General features: G+C 44.3%; 1 protein-coding gene across 1 annotated transcript in view; it reads left to right on the top strand.

The window, feature by feature from the left end:
- ATF6 (activating transcription factor 6) overlaps positions 1–20,061 on the top strand; it is a 204,056-nt gene that overhangs the window by 177,968 nt on the left and 6,027 nt on the right. The window lies entirely within an intron of this gene.

Raw genomic sequence — 20,061 nt, 5'->3', positions numbered from 1 at the left:
GTTTTGAGTCTGGTTTGTGTCAAATGGTTGGGAGCTGGTATTTCTCTTTCGGGATGAGCTTTCCATTTGATTCTTTGTGCTCTCCGTGTTTTTTCGCTGGGTCCTTCCCATCTAGATTTATCGTTGGATCTTTACTTATAGATTTAGTCTGGTTAACAGCACTCTTTGTGCTCTATTCTTAGGCTGTGAAACAGTCTAGGTATGTTGCTTCTTTTGGTAAGAGAGGGAGACTGTTGTGTATTGTTTAGAGATTTTTCTCTTTCCGTTGGGGGACTGCTTCCGATGGGTCCAATCCTAGAGGATTGGAGTGATCCAAGACCGCTTTGGCGAGTTAGGACACTGTGTTGTGGTCTTTCAGAAGGCAGGCAGGGTCCACACTAATAGTAGACCGAAATTCTCTTTGTTTGTTTGTTTGTTTGTTTCCCTTTGGTTCTTCCTCTATAGGGGAGGTTTCTGTCTCTATCTGCAGGCAAGATACTAGCTATGGGGAGAGGACGGTGACCTCGCTTGCTCAGCGCCCCAGTTGTTGTAGCTCCCACGGGCAAAAGTCTTCCTTGGCCCAATGTCCCCAGGGATCAGGTTCCACACTCTCGCTTCTGGAGAAGTATTCAGTGTTTACACATGGGCGGGGACCCTATATAAGGTCCGTGGACCAGGGGAGAGGGCCGTCCAGGGAGCCTCTTGGTACCCTATTCCTCCGCAGTGACTTGGCTGTGGGCCCTAGAATGGCGATTGCGTGCCCGCAGATCTCCGGCCCTGGGGGTGACTACTCAGGATCCAGTATGTACCAGAGCCAGGGACCTGGCCCGTTCCGAAGCTCACCGTGGGTCCCCAGTTAGAATGCGAAAAGAGAGAAGAAAGAAGAAAAAGAAAAAGAAGAAGAAAAAAAAAGAAAAAAGAAAAGGAAAGAAAGAAAAGAAAGAGGAGAAAACGAAAGAGAAAAGAAAAAAAGAAGAAAAAGAAAGAAAAAAAGAAAAAGAAAAAGAAAAAAAAAGACAAGAAGCGCAAAAAGCCAAACCAAAAAACACCAAAAACACCAACAAAAATGAACAAAAACAAACTATGTAGAACCTCACCACACCGCAAGGCAGAAAGATACACAAATCTGAAGTATATAATTCAGCGACTCAATGTTTTTTGTTTGTTTGTTTGTTTTACGCCTTAGTGCAGCTCCGCCCCTTCACGCCTGCCCGTCTGAGTCCCGAGCGGTTTCGCAGTGGATTTCAAGATGGCGTCTGCGCGCCCGCACAGCTCCGAGGGTGGTGGGGATCCAACCTCTGTGCTCAGAAAGGTGCGGCAGCCAGAGGCCCGGAGGGCAAAGGTGCCTGCCAAGGCTGTCCGGCTCGTGAGCCACCGGAAAAGAAAAAGAAAAAGAAAAGAAAAAACAAAAACAAAAACAAAAACAAACACAAACAAACAAAACCCAGAAAAAATTTACCAAGAATAAAATATACAGTTCGGCGAGCCTATTCTTCTTGTTCGTGGTTTTTTTTTTTTTTTTTTTGCCTTAGCGCAGCTCTGCCCCTTCACCCCAAGCGCGGCCCTGGCATATCCCGCACTCCTGGCGTTGGTTCAGAGACCAGCGGAGGGCGCCGGGCAGAGAGAGCCGCTCGGCACTTTATGGCTCCCGAGCGGTTTCGCCCTCGCTTTCAAGATGGCGCCTGCTGAGCTCCGGGGCTGGAGGAGACCGGCTCCCCGGCAGGCAGAGACCACCACTGCCCGGGGGCTGGCGAGCAAGGACGCGCACCGGGGGTCACCGGCTGGAGAACAGCCGAAAAAGGCAGCACGGGGTACAACGCTATTTGCTGTCCAGGAATCTTTTGTGTTTTTCTGCCCTGGTGCAGATCCGTCCCTCCTCGCCAAGCGCTGTCTCAGCTGAGATCTCCCAGGTTCTAAGGTAATTTCGCAAAAAAGCCTCCTGTCTGCAATGCGCCACGTATCCCTCAGTGATTCTGCGCTGGCCTGGGTCAGGGCTCTATTCAATTGGGAGCGGAGGGCAAGCCGCTTTCCCGAGAGGCTGCACCCACCCCGGCTGGGGGCGAGTGTATCCGACCCGCGCTCCGCTGGCTAGTGTCTGTCCCGCGTTCCTAATTTTCGTTCACCTCAGACCTCACTCGCTCTGTTTGTCCCACGCTGATTCTCTGTGGATTCACACCGCTGTTCCTGTGTGGGAGTGGTCCTCTAGCGTTGTGGCAGGTCCGGATCGATGCCTTCCTCCCCGGGAGCGCAGATCCAGGCCGTCACCACCACTCCGCCATCTTTCTTCCCCCTGTAAAACTATTTATAAATCCAGACACCTTTACAAAGACCATTTCCTTGGTCTCACTTATGTAAGCCTGCACAACTATCAGTTGTAAGGAACTGAGGGAAGTAAACACATGAATGTACTCCAACATCTAGGCTTCTCTGAACATTATGTGATTGAAAAGCAGCCAAGTTTAATGCAGACTGAGAATTGCTGACATTTCAATGGAGAGAATGAGTCTCACAATGGCAAATAATGTTTCAGTCATTGACCTGTGAGGCTGGTCTCCACCCCACTGTTAATCCCACTCCTGCCTTTTTTTTGAGGGGGAAGGAATTATCTAGTTAAAAACTGAATCTGTAGGACAACCTGTCTCTCTTGAGACAGCTGCCTTACTCTAATTCTTGCTTGGCTCGGTTTCCCAAATTTAGCAGAGAAGGGCATTTTCAACTCCCACCCTCTTTAAGTCAGCATCCTGTGGGGCCATTTCTATACAACCAAGGCCTCATTCATTCATTGATACAAAAAAAATATTTATTGTGTGCCAAGCACTGGGGATTCAGCAGTGAAAAAAACAGATAAAAATGCCTGCCCTTAGGGAACTGATGTTCCAGTGTAATTACTTCTAGGAATGTGTCTGAGTCGAATTGCGTTTCAGGAGTGGATGTGTCTGAGAAGCCTCAGGAGTTTGGGGGCTGGTGGTGGGTGGGGAGGCTAACCTGTTTCTTTGCCCTCCAACAGGCTTTATTACCTGAGCAGGTGTGGTAAGGGAGTGTCTTAGTCTGTTTTGTGTTGCTATAAAAGAATAAGTGAGGCTGGGTAATTTATTTAAAAAAGGCTTACTTAGCTCACAGTTCTGTAGGCTATACAAAAAGCTTGGTGCCTGCATCTGCATCTGGTGATGGCCTCAGGCTGTTTCCACTTCCCGGGAAGGCAAAGGGGAGTTGCTGTGTGCAGAGATCACATGGTGAGAGAGGAAGCAGGGGAAATAGAGGGGAGGTGCCAGACTCCTTTTAACAACCAGCTCTTAAGGGAACTAATAAATTGAGAACTCACTCACCTCTGAGGGACAGCATTAATCTATACATGTTGGATCTGCCTCTATGACCCGTACGCCTCCCAGTAGGCCCCACCTCCAACACTGGGGATCAATTCCCAAAGTGAGGTTTAGGGGGAACAAATATACAAACCATAGCAGGGAGAGACACTCCCTCCTATTAAAAAAACAAAACAAAACAAAAAAAAACCCATGCAGAACAGTTGACTTCAGGGTTATACAAACTATTATACTATATATATATATATAGTATAAGAAAATTCAGTTTATTGCACTTCATTCAATTTATTGTGTATTCCAGTTCAATGTCATGTCAGATCTCGTTAATTTTAATAACTGTTGACAATTGTTCTAGCCTTTGAGTAACTTTTTCTGAATATATGTGGTATTGTGTGATAACCATCCAAAATACTTTAGGATTCCACTTTATGAGTAAAAAGTATACTAGGCTTTTTAATAGGTGGAGAGTAATTTGGTGGTATCAGTCCTCTTATCCTTTAAGGTTCCTTCATGCTCTAGAATTTTTTTTTTCTAATTTCATTTATTTTCCACAAAAGAGGGAGGCATCAATTACATATTGGGAAAGGGGAGCTTCCAATGTTAAAGGTAGAATTCTAGGTGTCTCCCAGACAGTGTACTCCCAAAATGCAGCAAAATTAAATGCAGTACTTCAGAGAAGGTCTTACCCGCCAGAAAAACAGTAGAAATTCAGGGCCTCTGATTTATTCTTGTTTTATGTTTTATCTTATCTCTTTAAATTTAGTATTCCAGTCTGTTGAACACATTTTCAAATTTGATCTCGTCCATTAAAAGGGCACCTTTTAATTTTTCAGTCCCCCCACAAATGCAGAAAAGAGCTAAGGCCAGACTTGTTCCTGGAATGTGATCTTCAGCCAGCCCTTGTGGCCCAGGTCCCGCCCCAGCCCCTCTGCCTGGAGCGTCTGCAGTGCAGATTCTCCACCAATTGCCTGACCTTACAAGCAGGGTTAACTAACAGGACTGGATGCTGCTTTTCTCCTAAATGTGAAAACTAATTATTTAACTTCATAGTGTTGCTCATAGCAAAATAATAATACCTCTGTACAATTAAGTCATCTTTTTTCAGAGTATTACAGGGGTACAAATGTTTTGGTTACATGTATTGCTTTTGTATAGTTTGAGTAAATGTTATAAGTATGCCTATCACCCAGATAGTGTGCATTGTACCTGTTAGGTATGAATTTACCCAACCTCTCCTCGCACCTCCCACCTGCTTGATTTCTGTTGAGTTTTACTTCCATATGTGCATATAAGTGTTGATTTGTTAGTTCCAGTTTAATAGGGAGTACATGTGGTGTTTGTTTTTCCATTCTTGTGATACTTCACTTAGAAGAATGGTCTCCAGTTCCATCCAGGTTGTTACAGAAGGTATTAGTTCCCCATTGTTTTTATGGCTGAGTAGTACTCCATGGTATACATATACCACATTTTATTGATCCACTCATAAATTGATGGGGACTTGGGTTGATTCTGCATCTTTGCGATTGTGAATTGTGCTGCAATAAACATTCTAGTGCAAGTGTCTTTTTTATAAAATGACTTTTTTCCCTTTGGGTAAATGCCTAATAGTGGGATCGCTAGATCAAATAGTAGTTCTACTTTTAGTTCTTTGAGCTATCTCCATACTGCTTTCCATAGAAGTTGTACTAGTTTGCAGTCCCACCAACAGTGCATAAGTGTTCCTTTCTCTCCACATCCACCCCAGCATCTGTTGTTTTGGAACTTTTTGATAAAAGCCATTCTCACTGGAGTTAGGTAATATCTCATTGTGGTTTTGATTTGCATTTCCCTGATGATTAGAGACGTTGAGGATTTTTTCCTATGTTTATTAGCTATTAGTCTTTCTTCTTTTGAAAAGCTTCTGTTCATGTCTTTTGCCCTCTTTTTAAGGGGGTTGTTTGATTTTTTTTCTTGCTGTTTTGCTTGAGTTCTTTATAGGTTCTGGTTATTAGCCGTTTACCACAGGGGTCCCCAACCTATGGTGAGTTGTATAATTATTTCAATATATATATTACAATAATAATAATAGAAATAAAATGTGCAATAAATATAATGCACCCGAGTCATCCCCCCCCCCCAGTTGGTAGAAAAATTGTCTTCCATGAAAATGGTCCCTGGTGCCAAAAATGTTGGGGACCACTGCAATTGGATGTATCATGGTCTAGACTTCTGATTCAGTGATTTTTAGATTAAAAGCTGAACCTGCCTAACACAATGGGCAGGAATATTGCAGAGAAAACCATTTTCATGCTGTGAGAAGAATGTATCTTCCCATACATTGATTTTAAGTGCAGTTAAAGAGAAGAAAGAATGCTCTATAGCCCAGTAGTAGTAATTCCAGAAGCTTAGTCCTTAATCTCCCTTCAGAGTGGCTATTTCATAGGTCCTGGATGTTATAGGGAAGTGCTTCTGAACATTGCTTCAGTTTTTAGGGGTCTCACATTTCAGATTGTGACATAAAACAGTTTTCTACTACTTGGTGCCAGTGAATGAATTATAAGAAGCAGAAAAGTAACTGGCCATTCCTGGTGTTGGCCCATGACCCCACGCTAAAACTCCAGACTGTGTTTTAGGACAACGGATCAGGTTCCAGGTCTAGTTCAGCTAGCTTTCAGAATGAATTTTAACCCTAACCTAGTCTTCTCAGGGGCCCCTTTGTTGCTACACACACCTTAAGTTCACTTGTTTTCTGTTTTTGAGGCACTAAGTGTAATTACATAATCAGATGTTAACTTGGTAGTCTAGAAACTCAATTTGAAGAAAATGAATAATAATTTTTTTAGTCATATTCTTTTTAATGATGTTTCAGGAGCTATTTTAGATCAATGAAATATTACTCTTTTCTGTGATCTAAGGAAGAAACCTCCCACAGATTTGGGCAGCATTCTCAGGGAAAGAGTAGCCAGGTCCAGAGAAAAGCAAATCTAAAACCATTAGTCTTTGAACAGCTGTGGAATTAGCCAGATTTCCTGAAATAGTCCTAGCTGTGAGACTCTCAAAAACCCTAGGGGAGCTAAACTTGAGAGAAAGTAGGAACTTGACCTAATATATAGCATAGACCTAGGTGATATAGGCTACTAAATTTCCCAGGGGATAAATTTCATCTGGTCACCTTTAAAAGAGTCATTATTATGGTTATGAATTCAAAAGATAAACTGAGATTGAAAAGAAATGACTTTGGCTGTGTTTCAGATACAAAGTCTTAACAGGGTCTTGCCTAAAATTGTATTTGAGGACATTAGAAATTCTTTGCTGCTACCACCGTTTCTGGAACTATTCTGGGATGGCACAACCAGCAAGTATGAGAAGACAGCCTTCTTGGCACTGAAGGCTGTGTTCTCTATTTCTGATTGTCTTCTGGGTGCCAGGCACTGTGCTAGCTCTGGGTATGTAGTGGTGAACAAAGCAGACATGCTCCCTGTCTTTACGGAGTCAGTGGTCTAGTGAAGGAGACACACATTATTAAACAAGCAAATAAACCGGTGTTTAATTATGCATCACAACAGGAGCTATGAAGGAAAAGAATTGATATAACATAGGGGTGAGTTTTGGTGATAAGAGAAGGCTTCTCTGAGGAAATGCATTTGTTTGATGTTTTACTGACGTTTTAAATGTAATTCTGCTTTTGCAGCACTTGGGTATGCAGGTAAAAGGAAGAAACCTCATTTTCTTCCATAATTCCTCACTCACAGTTTCTTAAGACATTCAGTGAATGTTGACTGACAATTTTGTGGATGCATCATATGGTGTCCGTCTTCTGTTAGATAACCCTCTCCCTGTCTGGGTTTGGGTACAGAATCTAAATGTTCGTAAGAATCTGTAACAGCGTGTGGCCATTACAGAGTTTGTAATCAGTGCTCACATGATTGTTGAATGAGTGAATGAAGTTTACAGACTGAGTTTGGTTTCTCAGTTTAAAAGTGTTCTCCCGGGGATCTGATGGAACCACAAACCTCTTTTCCCATCATGCCTATCCTTCTTAATACAGGTTTCCCCAACATTCTTTCCCCAAGAGTGATATCATGTGGTCACAGGGTTCCATCTGTCTTTTGTCTGAAGATAACTCTCAAATCTAGAGGTTCTGGCCTTGTTTTCTCCTGCTGAGTGTCATTCCTTACCCCTATTTTCTACTGCTTGCCAGTCCTTTCCACTGAAATGTCCTCCCGGAAGCTCAGGCACGTGGAGCAACTCTTCCTCCTTTGCCCCCTGTGGTCTTGATTTGGAGGTCATCTTCTCAGAGATGCCTCCCCTGAGCCCTGCATCCAAAACTGCAATCTGCTCTCTGACCCCAGCCCACACACTCACTCTTTGGACCACCGCCCCTGCTTTATTTTTCTTGTTAGCACTTATTCAACATTCTGTATACTTATTTATATTCCTTTTATAAGAATTAAACTCTTTAGGTACAGTGCTCATGCCTGTTGTCCCAGCAACTCAGGAGGCTGAGGCAGGAGGATCACTTGAGCCCAGGAGTTCAAGACCAGCCTGGCTATTTAGTGAGACCCCCATCTCTGAAAAAGTAAAAATAATTTTTTAAAAAGAATTAAACTCTATGAGGACAGGGATTTTCCTTTTTCTGTTTTATTCATTACTGTATTCCCAGTGCCTGGCACATGGTAGGAATTCATTAAATGTTTGATGAATTAATTAATATATAATATTCAGACACATTGTCCATATTGCATATCGTAATGCTTCTACTGCACTAGAAGACTCAGTGAACAAGTCAGGTGCTTGCACTGACATACACTGTCACTGTGAGTACAACAAATACAGACTGATCCAGGTGTGTCCTGATGGTGACTCAGATACCAAGAGTGTCTTTGCCATAGGTGATGTGATTTTCTGAAATGATAAATAATTATTGGTTCAGTTCAGAAAAGGAGAATACTCCCAGCATAGCAGAATGGTTATAAGAATGGATTCTGAACCCATACTACCTAGGTTTGAATCTCCTGTTCTGTCATTTGCCATCTGAGTAGCTCGTCACGTGATGCCTACATGTTTCATTTCCTCATTTATAAAATGGGAATAATAATCACAATAATTCCTGACTTAGGAGGCTGTTACAAGAATTGGATAAACATTGTTTAGCACATGGAAGCACTAAGTGTTTACTAAATAAATTATTATTCAGTAGTTTCATTCCTGGAAATTTAGTGTATTAAACCCATATAAAAGTACTTTATATTTAAATGTAAAACAGTGAAGTTCTAGACTAATAAAGTAATAATCAAGTTGTTTTTTTTTTTTTTTTAACCTACTGAATTGTATGAGATACAGGACTGTTGTTGTATGGTACTGTCCCTGTGTGTTGTAGGATGACCAGCATTCCTGGCCCCTGCTCACTAAATTCTAGTAATACCCTTCAATAATCAGGACCACTAAAAGTGCCCCTTGAGGGTCTGTAGATTTTATATACACTTGTTCTAGGTCCACACACTTGTTTTGTGACATCATTATGAATCATCTAACTAGGTAAGCTCTCTTTCTCATCTAAATCCCCATTGCTCAGTGTCCACACCCTTATAATAGTTAATAAATTCTGGTTTGTGTTACAGTTGAGTGTGTGATATCCCCCCCTTCCTTCCCTCCCTGCCTTTGGACACTCTCCATCCTAGGTCTCTCCTGTCAGAGAAACTCTATTTTTAATTGCTCTCTACAAAGGGCATACATGGCTGTTGCTAGGAGCTCTTTGCTCCCTGCATTTGTTCTCCCTTATGCCTCCAGAAAGATTCTTCAAATTGGAAGCACTTACTGTGTTTCCATCTACAGTGTGACTGTTACTTATTCACTCAGTGTTCTTCCCAGCTGATGAGTGAGAGGTTCTAGTTTTACCACCCTCCACCGCCTGCCTTGGTTTCACCCCACCCCATTTTTTCCCAGGCATTTCTTAAGGAGCCTCTTTTCTGTAAGTATTAACACTATTCATTTAAATGGAACATTTTTAAATTGGTTATAAGGAAAAAGATCAACATTGTAGTTCTCATGGAATGTTTCTTAGAAATGGGCCTTAAAAGATAAATAGAATTGAACTGGGTAGGAAAGAGCAGAAAAGTTGTTGTTGTTGTTGTTGTTGTTTGCTAAGCAGAAGAAAAAATACTAGCAGAGATGCAATGCATGGCATGTTGGGATGGTCAAAACCAGGACTCAGGTTGAAAACTGGAGATAAGATTGGCATAGTGGAGTTAGCTTATAGAAGTTCTTAGAAGCCACAGTACAAATGAGATATTTTACCACTTCCTTGTTCTTTGTATTCCCATCTTCCTTGTTTTTCTGTTTGTTTTGGTTGAAGATGTCTCTTGTGATCCATTAATGGGTGATATTTATCTATCTTCCTTGCCCCCCACGCACATACAACAGCACTGCCTGTCACCAGCCTAGCTTACACAGAGCAAGCTATGTCTTGTTAGGATTAGTGTCTAATTCTGAATAGAAATCTGTTTTATTATATATGCTTCTTTGCAAAGCACTGGTGAAGTCTTGTCACTTTTTAAAATGAAACCATATGTAAAATTTTTGGATATTTAATTCTGTTTATGGTCAATGTTCTGATTTGTGTGTTAGTCGTCTTCCAGCTAACAGTCTCTTGGCAGGCCATGCTTAATTCAGTTGCGTGTTTACAGGCTGTTCAGAATTCCACGTTGCTTAGAGTTTTTCCACCTCCAATGTCCAGACAATTTTTCTGGCTTTCCTGACCATTCAGAATCACATTTTAGTGCTGATGTTTGAAGCCATTTCTCTCTCTTTTCGTTTTTATTTGCCTGATTAATTTCAGATTTGAAGTAATCATATTTTATACATTTTTCCTGACCCAGATCAGTGTTTCATCTCATTCTGTGTAACTTCAGAAGGCCCAGAACATAAGATTTATACGAATTTGTGCAGGACCCAAATGTGTGCTGATAGAAGAGAAAGAGTGAACTTTTAACATTTTCACTCCAGTACTGTTCCTTTTGGTTCTATTTTTCCCAAGTAGTCATGGGTTTTTTTTTTTTTCTTTCATTAAGTACACATTTACAAAAATGGTTTAGCAGTCTTTCTACATACCTCAGCTCTCACAACTCCCTAATCTAATGTTGGCCATGTTCCCTGTTGTCAGAAAACCCATGACTTTACTGCTTTCTCTTCACTAGAGCCCTGCACATTGACCTGGTCTTTAATGAACATGTGCAGTCCATCCTCAGCCTCTCACATCCCTGTGTTTTCCTTCAGAGGCCCTTCCTCTCCTTCCCATGGAAGCAACGAGAGTCTTCACGTTCTATCTCTCCAATTAGAACCTCCTCTGATATTTTTTATTCATGCTGAGGGACAAATTGGAGGCAACAGTTGAAGGTGTTGTCCTTCCCAGGGGTGGTCACTTTTTAACAGAACTCTAAGCCTTAAAGTAAAGGATAACAAGCTTCATCTGCTGCTATTAAGAGGAGTTTTGGAGCCTCTCTGCTGCTCTTGGACGCGTACTGTGTATACAGATGCCCAGCAGCTCAGGAGAGGGGCCTGTAAAGATGAAGAGTTATCATGAGCTGTTTCCCAGTTTGTCCTCCTTTAATTAAAATAATTAGAACCTCATCAGTAATGGTGAGACCACCTCACTAACTGCCCATGGTGGGGTTAGTACTGAAACACCCAAAGAACCGTTTAATAGAGTCCTGCAGAGAGGACTAAAGAATGTTGCTGTAGCCCCTTTAAGTATTCTTTAGAGGTGTTGGATTTGTTGGGACTCCTAATGGCATGTCACTCCAAATGCTAAAGTATCCAGCCTGTCATTCAGGAGGGGCTTCCTGAATTCAGCTTCAGACATTCATATCCTATCTGATAGTCTTCTTCTGGAAATGCTGATAGTTTTCTGGGCCTAGAACTTATTACCTTCAGAAGAAGGGAGTGAAGAAAAAACCCATTTTGAAGCCACCTAAACCAAATCTAACCTCTCTTTTCGGTTGGGCTTCAGATGCCATTTCAACTATGGCTCAGAATTCTGAGGTTTTGGAATCAGTCACAGCTTTAGCTTTCCCTCAGAGAACCTGAGTTTACATGCCTAAGTTTTCCATCTCTTCTTGATATTTAAGGTACTAAAGAACTCCAGATATCAGTTTAATCCATAGCAGATACATGAGCTGTAATGACTTCTGCAGGTGGTTTGAGCTATATTAGAGAACCCAGTCTTGATCTTAAACTGTCATCTGGATTCTGAGTTAATCCAGGAAACCAGTTAAAATTAGTAATGTGTATTGCATGTCTCTGATACATGTGTTTTCGATTATTTGGTCTTCTATGCCACAGTGCATGCGCACTCATATGCACACACACATACACACAAAATCCTTCAGTTTTTCTAAAATGAGGAGAGAGGGACTGCAGTTCCAAAAGGAAATGACTGGTATGGCACCTTGAAATCTGAACCTAGTCTCATGTTCTGAATGAAATGACTGCAAACATATTAGCAGGATTTTTTTCTTTCATCTCCTACTTTTTGGAAAACACTTTAAGAAGATACATTGGCTAACTTATTCAAATTTAATTCTCTAAAGATACACAAATGATTTGCTACTCATTGCAATGCAGCAGGACTTGTAAAATTGGAGTTAAGCTTCCATAACAATAGTCTTAAAGAATAGGTAGGGTTAGTGAATACACAGCAGCAAGCAGCTGTTCTTCATCTCTGGTAAGACTGGGAAAGAAGGAAATTGGCTCCAACTGTAATAGAAGAGATTTACAAGACTTATAATGGGAAATTTATCATCAATGGAGACTATTTTAAACATTGGAACAGATAAGTTACCAATAAAAGTGGATGAATGATGTTTTCCATTAGATTTAAAATAGAATATATCATCTACTCAAAGCACTTAAAACTGATAGATTAGATCTGTCTAGTAATTTTTAACTTTTGAGGGGTCACAGACCTCATTGAGAATGTGATGGACCCTCTCTCCAAGAAAATGCAAACACAAATAAAACTTCACGTACAATTTCAAGGAACTTACAAACTCCGTAAGTCTGTAAATTTGAACCTAATTTAGGACACCGTGGACTAGATGGTCTTCGAAAGTCTTTTTTGGCTTCCCAAGTGACAAGTTCCACCGCTCAGTTTTCCCAAACATAACAATGGAATCTGATGATCAAATGTCACACTATGGATTTTCTTCCTCCAGATTTTTGCTTGGCATACACAGCATCAAAGTAAAAAGAAAGGATAATAGAAAGAATTCTACTTTTGAATTCAATTCTTTGTCCTAGAGAAGCCACATGTCTAATTTTAAAAATCACTGGTTGGCTCTGTGTCATCATCATCATAGAAAGGCAATACAGAACTATGTCACCAGCAATCTATTCCCCACCCCACACTCAGCTCCAGATTCACAGATGTCAGTGCAACCTCAGACGCCATGTTAACTGCCCAGCATTCTTCCAGGTTCACACATCTAGCTAGCTGTATTGCTGTGATTGTTCAGCTGGGCTTGAAAAATATTATCTATTTATAATCTCTCATCAGTTTTATGCCCAAGTTTCATTGACTACAAGTTGGAACACGACCACCCAGGATTACAAATCAGGGAGTAATTTGGTCCTCTCCCTAAAATAAAGAGCTTTCATCCTCTTAAGAAGAAAGAATGAAGCATAGTATGTGTCTGTGTATTTTAAACTCATGACAGTGAGTTACCCCATATGTGGTAAGCATGATTTTATATGGTTTCCCTGTTTTCTTCTCCAGATACCCTCTAGTTTACCTGCAGGTCCTATAGCACTCCCTTTAATTGCGTATTAGAATTATACTTGTCTCTTTATACCTGGAATCAGGAACTCTGGAAATAAAGATTGCCTCAATATGAAGGGGAAATGCTAGTGATCTCTGGGAAATATCATAATTGTCAGATGTCTATAATTTGTTGGCAGTCTTCACTGTGTTACAAAAAGTGTTACAGTGGGTGGTTCCGGGGACAAACCTAGCGACACATGGAGAGTCGGAGAATCAAAGTTTATTCGCTGGCGGGCTCAGAGGGTTCTCACCACCAAATTCTAAGCCCCATCTACCCAGTTTTTTCCACTTTTATTAGGTCGGGGTGGTCCGGGGGTGGGGTCTCAGGTGGCTGATGCAATTGTGGAAACCAGGTAATAGGTTAGTATTAGGTTGATGAGGGTCTTCCAAGGGATGGGGTCTCAGATGGCTGATGCAGTTGGTAAGCATGATTGCAAAAGCCAGGTAATAGATGGAGGTCTTCCTTATCATTCCTCCCTTTGATGTCCTTATATGTCTGTTATAGGGCATCATTTCCCAGTGGATGATAGTCTCGTAAGGCCATTATGTGAGCTGTTGCTCTCCAGGTTATAGTGGTCTCTATGAATTTTATAACCACGCTTAGTATGTAGGGGTCTGTAGTGACAAGGAGGAGAATGGTTATTAGTGGCCCAGCCAGAGGTAGTAGTCATGAAGTCTATGTCCTAAGTTGAAACCCCAGGTTTTACTCTAATTTCTTGTTTCTTTTCTGAATTTTTTTTTTTAGTTCCCTGACTTTTGTGGTTATTACTCTCGTCTGATTTATATAGTAGTAGCACTCTTCCCCTAGGAATATAGAGGCCCCCCCCCCTTTTTAGTAGTGAGTAGGTCTAAGGCCCATCTATTTTGTAAGGTTACTGTTGTTAGTGAGTTTAGTTGACTCTAGAGGAATGGTAGGGAATCTGTTACTCGTTTTATGTCTTTATTTAGTTTTTGGGATAACTTATGGTAGATGTTCGGGGATGTTTTTAGGCCATCTACTCCTGCTGCTATCCCAGCAGCAATTTCTCTCCCTATGAGGAGCGATGTTAGTAAGGCTCATCTTTTCTGAGTGTTTGGGTGGGGGCTTAGTGCAACTTCCAGTTGCTGGGTTTTAAAGGTAGAAACATCTGGGGTGAGGAAGACCTGGGTGTGGGTCTTGGTCCAGTTTCCTGGGAGGCACAGGTAGGCAATGTCTCCACAAAGAAAGAATATGCCACCCTGGGAGCAGGTGGCAGTGGCATTACTGGGTAAGGTTTGGTTATTTGTGCAGAGTTCACCTGGTATGAATCCCAATATTTCATTCTCTCGTGTGTTAGTAATGCAAGTGATATTCAGGTGGGAAGTTATGGCTAAGCGGACATTGTATGCTACTGGGCCCACCAGGGGTGTTTTGTTTAGGCCTGGGATCAAGATGCTGGAGTTCCAGCCTGGAGACACAGGGACCCCAATATAGACTCATTTCTGGAGGGGTAAACAGACTCAACATGAAGTATGGTTGGGTAGGGCCTGGAGAGTCATATTGAGGAACCGGGTTATTAGGGGAGAGGTTTCCAGGGGTTTAGTGATCTTTCATATGCCAGTAAGATCTGGCCTCTTGTAAGTTGACTCTGTTACTGAGGCTATCTTAATAAGTTGACTCTTTGTGTCTTGGAGTTGTTGGATTTTAGCCTGGTCTTAGACTCCTCCCCTGTTAGACATCCCCCAGTGGGTATAGTAAGTCCAACAAGCTGGTTTGTCTCTTGGGGCTATACAGGTTCGAATATCACCTGAATGGTGCCAGTCCAGTATTTCTTTCCCCTGCTATGGCAGACCTGCGTCCTTTTTGGCCTTCTCCTGCTCTGCTCTCTGGTTCTCTTCTGGAGGATATTTTGGTTTTTTGAGCCATTCAGGTTCCAACAAGATTTGGCACTGGGTTGGAGTGTTGTCCTCTCAACATCCTCGACTGGCTGCATTTTTGGCTGCTTGGTCTGCCAGGTGATTGCCAGTGGCAATTGGATCTGTGCCTTTTTGGTGCCCTTGACAGTAGATGACCACAGTTTCTTTTGGCTCCCAAACTGCCTCCAGCAGTTAGAGGATTTTCTTCCTATTTTTGATCTCCTTTCCACCTGCAGTCAGCAGTCCCCTCTCCCTGTATATTGGCTTGTGGATACGTATTGTGGCAAACACATACTTAGAGTCTGTGTATGTTTGCCTTCTTACCCCCAAGCATGTCTGAGGGCTTGGATGAGGGTCCATAGCTCCGCCCTGTGCACCGACCGCCCTTCGGGCAAAGGAGCTGACATGATGACCTCATCAACTGTGGTGACTGCAAAGCCCGCCAGTTGTTTCCCATTCTGGACAAAACTACTGCCATCCGTGTAGAGTTCTAAGTCTGGTGCTGGTAGAGGACTATCTTTCAGATCTGGCCGGCTGGCATAGACCTCCTCTACCACCTCAGTGCAGTCATGGTCTGGGGGCCCTGGCTCAGTGGGTAGGAGGATGGCAGGATTTAAGGTCCACACAGTCTCCAGGGTGACCCGCGGATTTTCGCATAGCAGTCCTTGGTATTGCACTAACCAGTTGCTTGAGAGCCACCAGTACCCTGAGGTGTTCATTAGAGCTATCACTGTATGAGGGACTCACACATGGAGGTTTTGTCCCAGTGTGAGTTTGTCTGCTTCCTTGAGTAGCAGGATGGTGGCCACCACTGCGTGGAGGCAAGGTGGCCATCCTGCTGCTACCGGATCCAATTGTTTTGACAAGTAAGCCACTGGTCTCTGCCAGGGGCCCACAGTTTGAGTCAAAACCCCCAGAGCCACTTGTTTCTTCTCGTGTACAAACAGGTTAAAGTCTTTGGTGAGGTCCGGTAGCCCTAGTGCAGGGGCTCTTTTTAGTAAGTCTTTTATTTACTGGAAAGCCCTTTCCTGACTCTCGGCCCATCCAAATTCTTTTGTTTTGGGGCCCTGTAGGACTTCATACAGAGGCTTGGCCTTTAGGGAGAACCCTGAGATACAGATGCGTCAGAATCCAGCCGCTCCAAGGAATTCCCTGAGTTGTCTCCCTCTGGTCGGCCTGGGAATTGTACAGATGGTGTGCTTACGCTCATGTCCCAGTGTCCGGCGCCCCTGAGTGATGTGGAAACTGAGGTACTTTACCTGTTTCCTGCAGATCTGTGCCTTTTTCCAGGAGACTTTGTATCCTTTATCAGTGAGCAGTTGGAGCAGGCACCAGGTTCCCCAGTGGCAGTCTTCTCTGGTTGGGCTCACTAGAAATAGGTGATTGATGTACTGTAGAAGTGTGTAGCAGGTTTCTTCTCAGGGAAAGGAGATAAGGTCAGTGGCTAGAGCCTCCCCAAATAGAGTTGGTGAATTTTTTAATCCCTGTGGTAGTCCCGTCCAGGTCAGCTGGGTTTTCCTTCTACTCTGAGGATCTCCTACTCAAAGGCAAACAGGAGCTGGCTCTTTGGAGCGAGCCGCATGCAAAAGAAGGTGTCCTTTAAGTCCAGGCAGGAGAACCAGGCAGCTTCAGGAAGAATGAGGCCCAGGAGGGTGTATGGATTCAGTACCTCTGGGTGGAGAGTCTCTGTAGCCTCATTAATCAGTCACAAGTCTTGGACAGGCCAGTATCCACCTCCACTGGGCTTTTTGACTGGCAGGAGGGGAGTGTTCCATGGGGACTGGCGCTCCAGCAAAATCCCCTCCCGCTTGAGCCTATCGATGTGTTCCTGAATTCCTTCTTGAGCCTTCTTGGGCCTGGGATACTGTCATCTCCTGGTTGGTTGGGCTCCCGGTTTTATCTCATTCACCAGGGGTGTATGTTGGTGTGTAAGACTGGGCGAGGGAGGGGGTTGTCCTCCACCCATACCAGCGGAAAATCCTGCTGGAAGTCAGGCAGGTTTTGTTCCTCTTTGGCCTCATCATCGTATAGCTTCCATTCTGACTCCCGAGGCAGGGTGACCGCCATTATGAGAGTCTCTGGGGCGCCAAATGTGAGACTCGCGGTCCCTTCCTGGTGGAAGGTGATCTGGGCTTCCAGTTTGCTCAGGAGATCTCGACCTAGGAGGGGAATGGGGGAGTCAGGTATGTATAGGAATTCATGTCTTATCTGATGGCCCCCATCTGGCATATTTGCGATTGGCAGAAGGGCCGAGCTACTCGAGTTTCAGTGGCTCCCACAATGGTGGTTTCCTGCTTTGTAAGTGGAGCCACCAGGGTTGTTACCACCGAGTGTTCTGCCCCAGTGTCCACCATGAATGTTATTGGTCGGCCCCCTACTTCCATTATGACTGTAGGCTCCCGGCGGCCAAGAGTCAGGGAACCCAGGCGGTCCTATTCTAAGTAGACTCCAGTGAGACCAATGAGATCCTGGGTCTCTGGCTTCTACTGGAATCCCCTGGGCAGATTTCTGTTTGGCAGTGGGTGATTTCTCTTGTTGGAGCATTTATACTTCCAGTGACCAATCCTTTTACAATAGGTGCACTGGTCAGGCTTCAGGGTCCCTTGTCTTGGGGGTCCTCCTTCCTGAGGTGGGCCAGGTCTCTTGGCTGGGTCAAGTTTTCCGAGGGCAGTGGCCAGGAGAGCGGCTTTCTATTTCATTTTCTTATTCTCCCTCTTGGCAGTCTGGTCTCAATTAACATAGACCTTCTTGGCCACTTCTGTCAGCTGCGTGATGTTCATTCCTGCAAACCCCTCAAGTTTCTGGAGTTTCCGTTGGATATCAGTATAGGACCATCCAACAAATGTGGCATTCACCATCTGCCGATTTTCAGCAGCCTCTGGGTCGAAGGGTGTGTAGACTCGGTAGGCCTCGCAAAGGCGCTTGTAGAATTCGCTCAGGCTTCTGGGTGATCAGAGAGACTTTGTTCATGTTGGTTGGTTTTCTGGCTCCCTCCCAGACCCCATGGAGGAGAGTTTCCCGATACCTTCTGATTGCCTCGCGTCTGCTCGGGGAATTGAAATTCCAATCCTGGTTGGTCTCGGGTGCTGTTCTCTGTGCCCACTGCTCCACGTCCATAGTCCCTGCTGGAGCCTGGTTGTGGAGCCACCTCCAGGTCCCAGCTACAATCCGGCGTCATTCTTCTGTGTTAAAAAGAGTCAGAAGGAGCTGGCAGCAGTTTTCCCAAGTGGGACGTTGGGTCTGAAAGATGGATTCCAGGAGGTTAACGAGGGCCTGAGGTTTTTTGGAGTATGGCAGGGTGTGGTGCTTCCAGTTCAGAAGGTCAGTGGTGGAGAAGGGCTGGTAGTACAGGACTGGCTGCCCTGGCTGACCGGACCCATCGTCTATAACCTGCATCGGACCTTACACTTCACGCAGGGGCATCTGGAGGGCTGAAGTTGGGGGCTGAGCCGACTGTAGCTGGTGGGTGATGGGAGTGCTGGCACCTGGTTGGTCTGGATCTGGTGGTGGGGAGACTGATGGTGGTGGGGTGTCTGGTGGATTTGGGGGTACCTCATGAGGTGTAACCCTAGGGCGGTGGTGGTAGATCCTTTTCAGGAGCTTCCTGATAGATGATTTTGGACAGTTTGGAGTCTCTGGTCCTTTGGGACACAAAAATCCTGCTCTGTCCCTTATTAGCACAGAACCAGACCCAAGGGGGCTTCCTCTGAGCAATCTCTAGCCATGAATCTATGTAAGGGAATTGGTCGGGGCTTATGGGAGTCCTGGTCACGACTCCCCAAACTGCTCATGTGGTGGGGAGGTCTAAGGTTCCTGTTGTGGGCCAGTCGACCCCGAATGTGGGCCATTCATGTTCACAGAGGGTCCTAAGTCAACTGGGACTCAGTGCGACACCATAATCTCTTGAAGTTCTTTAACATGCATTTAAGGACTATAGGCTTAGATTCTACGCTGCCCATCCTAGACCTTTGAACAGTGTCGCAGCTTAACAGACAACGTGGGAGGTGGGGGGCAGGGGGGTTCTCTCAGGTGTCTGCCTGGCTGCGTCCTTCGCAGGAACTTAGGCACATCTTGGCTAAGGTGTACCCATATAAACCCCAGGCCTGGTCGCTCCCTTTAGGGGAGTGAATCACCATTATACTGTACAATGACGACGCAGAACCGCAGGTGAGGACCCACTCAGGTTCTGTAGCTGTAGCCGTGGAACCACAGTCACTCTTCACTCACTCACTCAGACAGGCAGAGGTTACATGTTCCCGCCCTGGGAATTCCCTGCACTCAGGAGGTGATCAAGCTCCTCTTCTGTCCTCTGATGGGCCTGACTCGGACGGGTCCCGGGACCTTACCTGGTCCGATGCCTCCAGATTTGATTTGACTTGTCCCTCCGGCATGTCTAGGCGAGTTTGGGACTCCATGGCCAGCAGGAGCCCCCGAGGAGCGAAGATATTCAACAAAATGGTGGTTGACGCTGTTTCACTTCTGTCACTGAGGTCCCGCAGGCCCCCATGGCCATCCCAAACCAGTGGCTTCAAGGGGCCAGCACAGTTGGTTTCCAGTCAGGAACCAAAATGTTACAGCAAGTATTACAGTGGGTGGTTCCAAGGACAAACCAAGTGGCACACGGAGAGTCGGAGAATCAAAGTTTATTCTCTGGCGGCCTCAGAGGGGTCTCGCCACCAAATTCTGAGCCCCATCTACCTGGTTTTTTTCACTTTTATTAGGTTGGGGTGCTCTAAGGGGTGGGGTCTCAGGTGGCTGATGCAATTGCAGAAGCCAGGTAATAGGTTAGTATTAGGTTGATGAGGGTCTTCCGAGGGGTGGGTCTCAGGTGCCTGATACAATTGGTAAACATAATTTCAGAAGCCAGGTAATAGATGGGGGTATTCCTTATCAACTATACCTCAAGCTCCTAAGACAAATTCTTAACTTTATAGTTGGGAGTATCTTAATGAAGTTATAAACATTACTGATGAATAGGAGCTAAGCAGATTTGGCCAAGGGCTCCATACTATTCACCTGGTATGTTGGTCCTTTCGACAATTGTTTGTTCCCATTTATTCTTCCCTGTGCTCCCCACGAAAAACCCTT

This window comes from Eulemur rufifrons, chromosome 8 (genome assembly GCF_041146395.1).
Source record: "Eulemur rufifrons isolate Redbay chromosome 8, OSU_ERuf_1, whole genome shotgun sequence".
Classification (NCBI taxonomy): domain Eukaryota; kingdom Metazoa; phylum Chordata; class Mammalia; order Primates; family Lemuridae; genus Eulemur; species Eulemur rufifrons.
The sequence above is the reverse complement of the archived record's forward strand: the minus strand, read 5'-3'. Positions and strand labels throughout refer to the sequence as shown.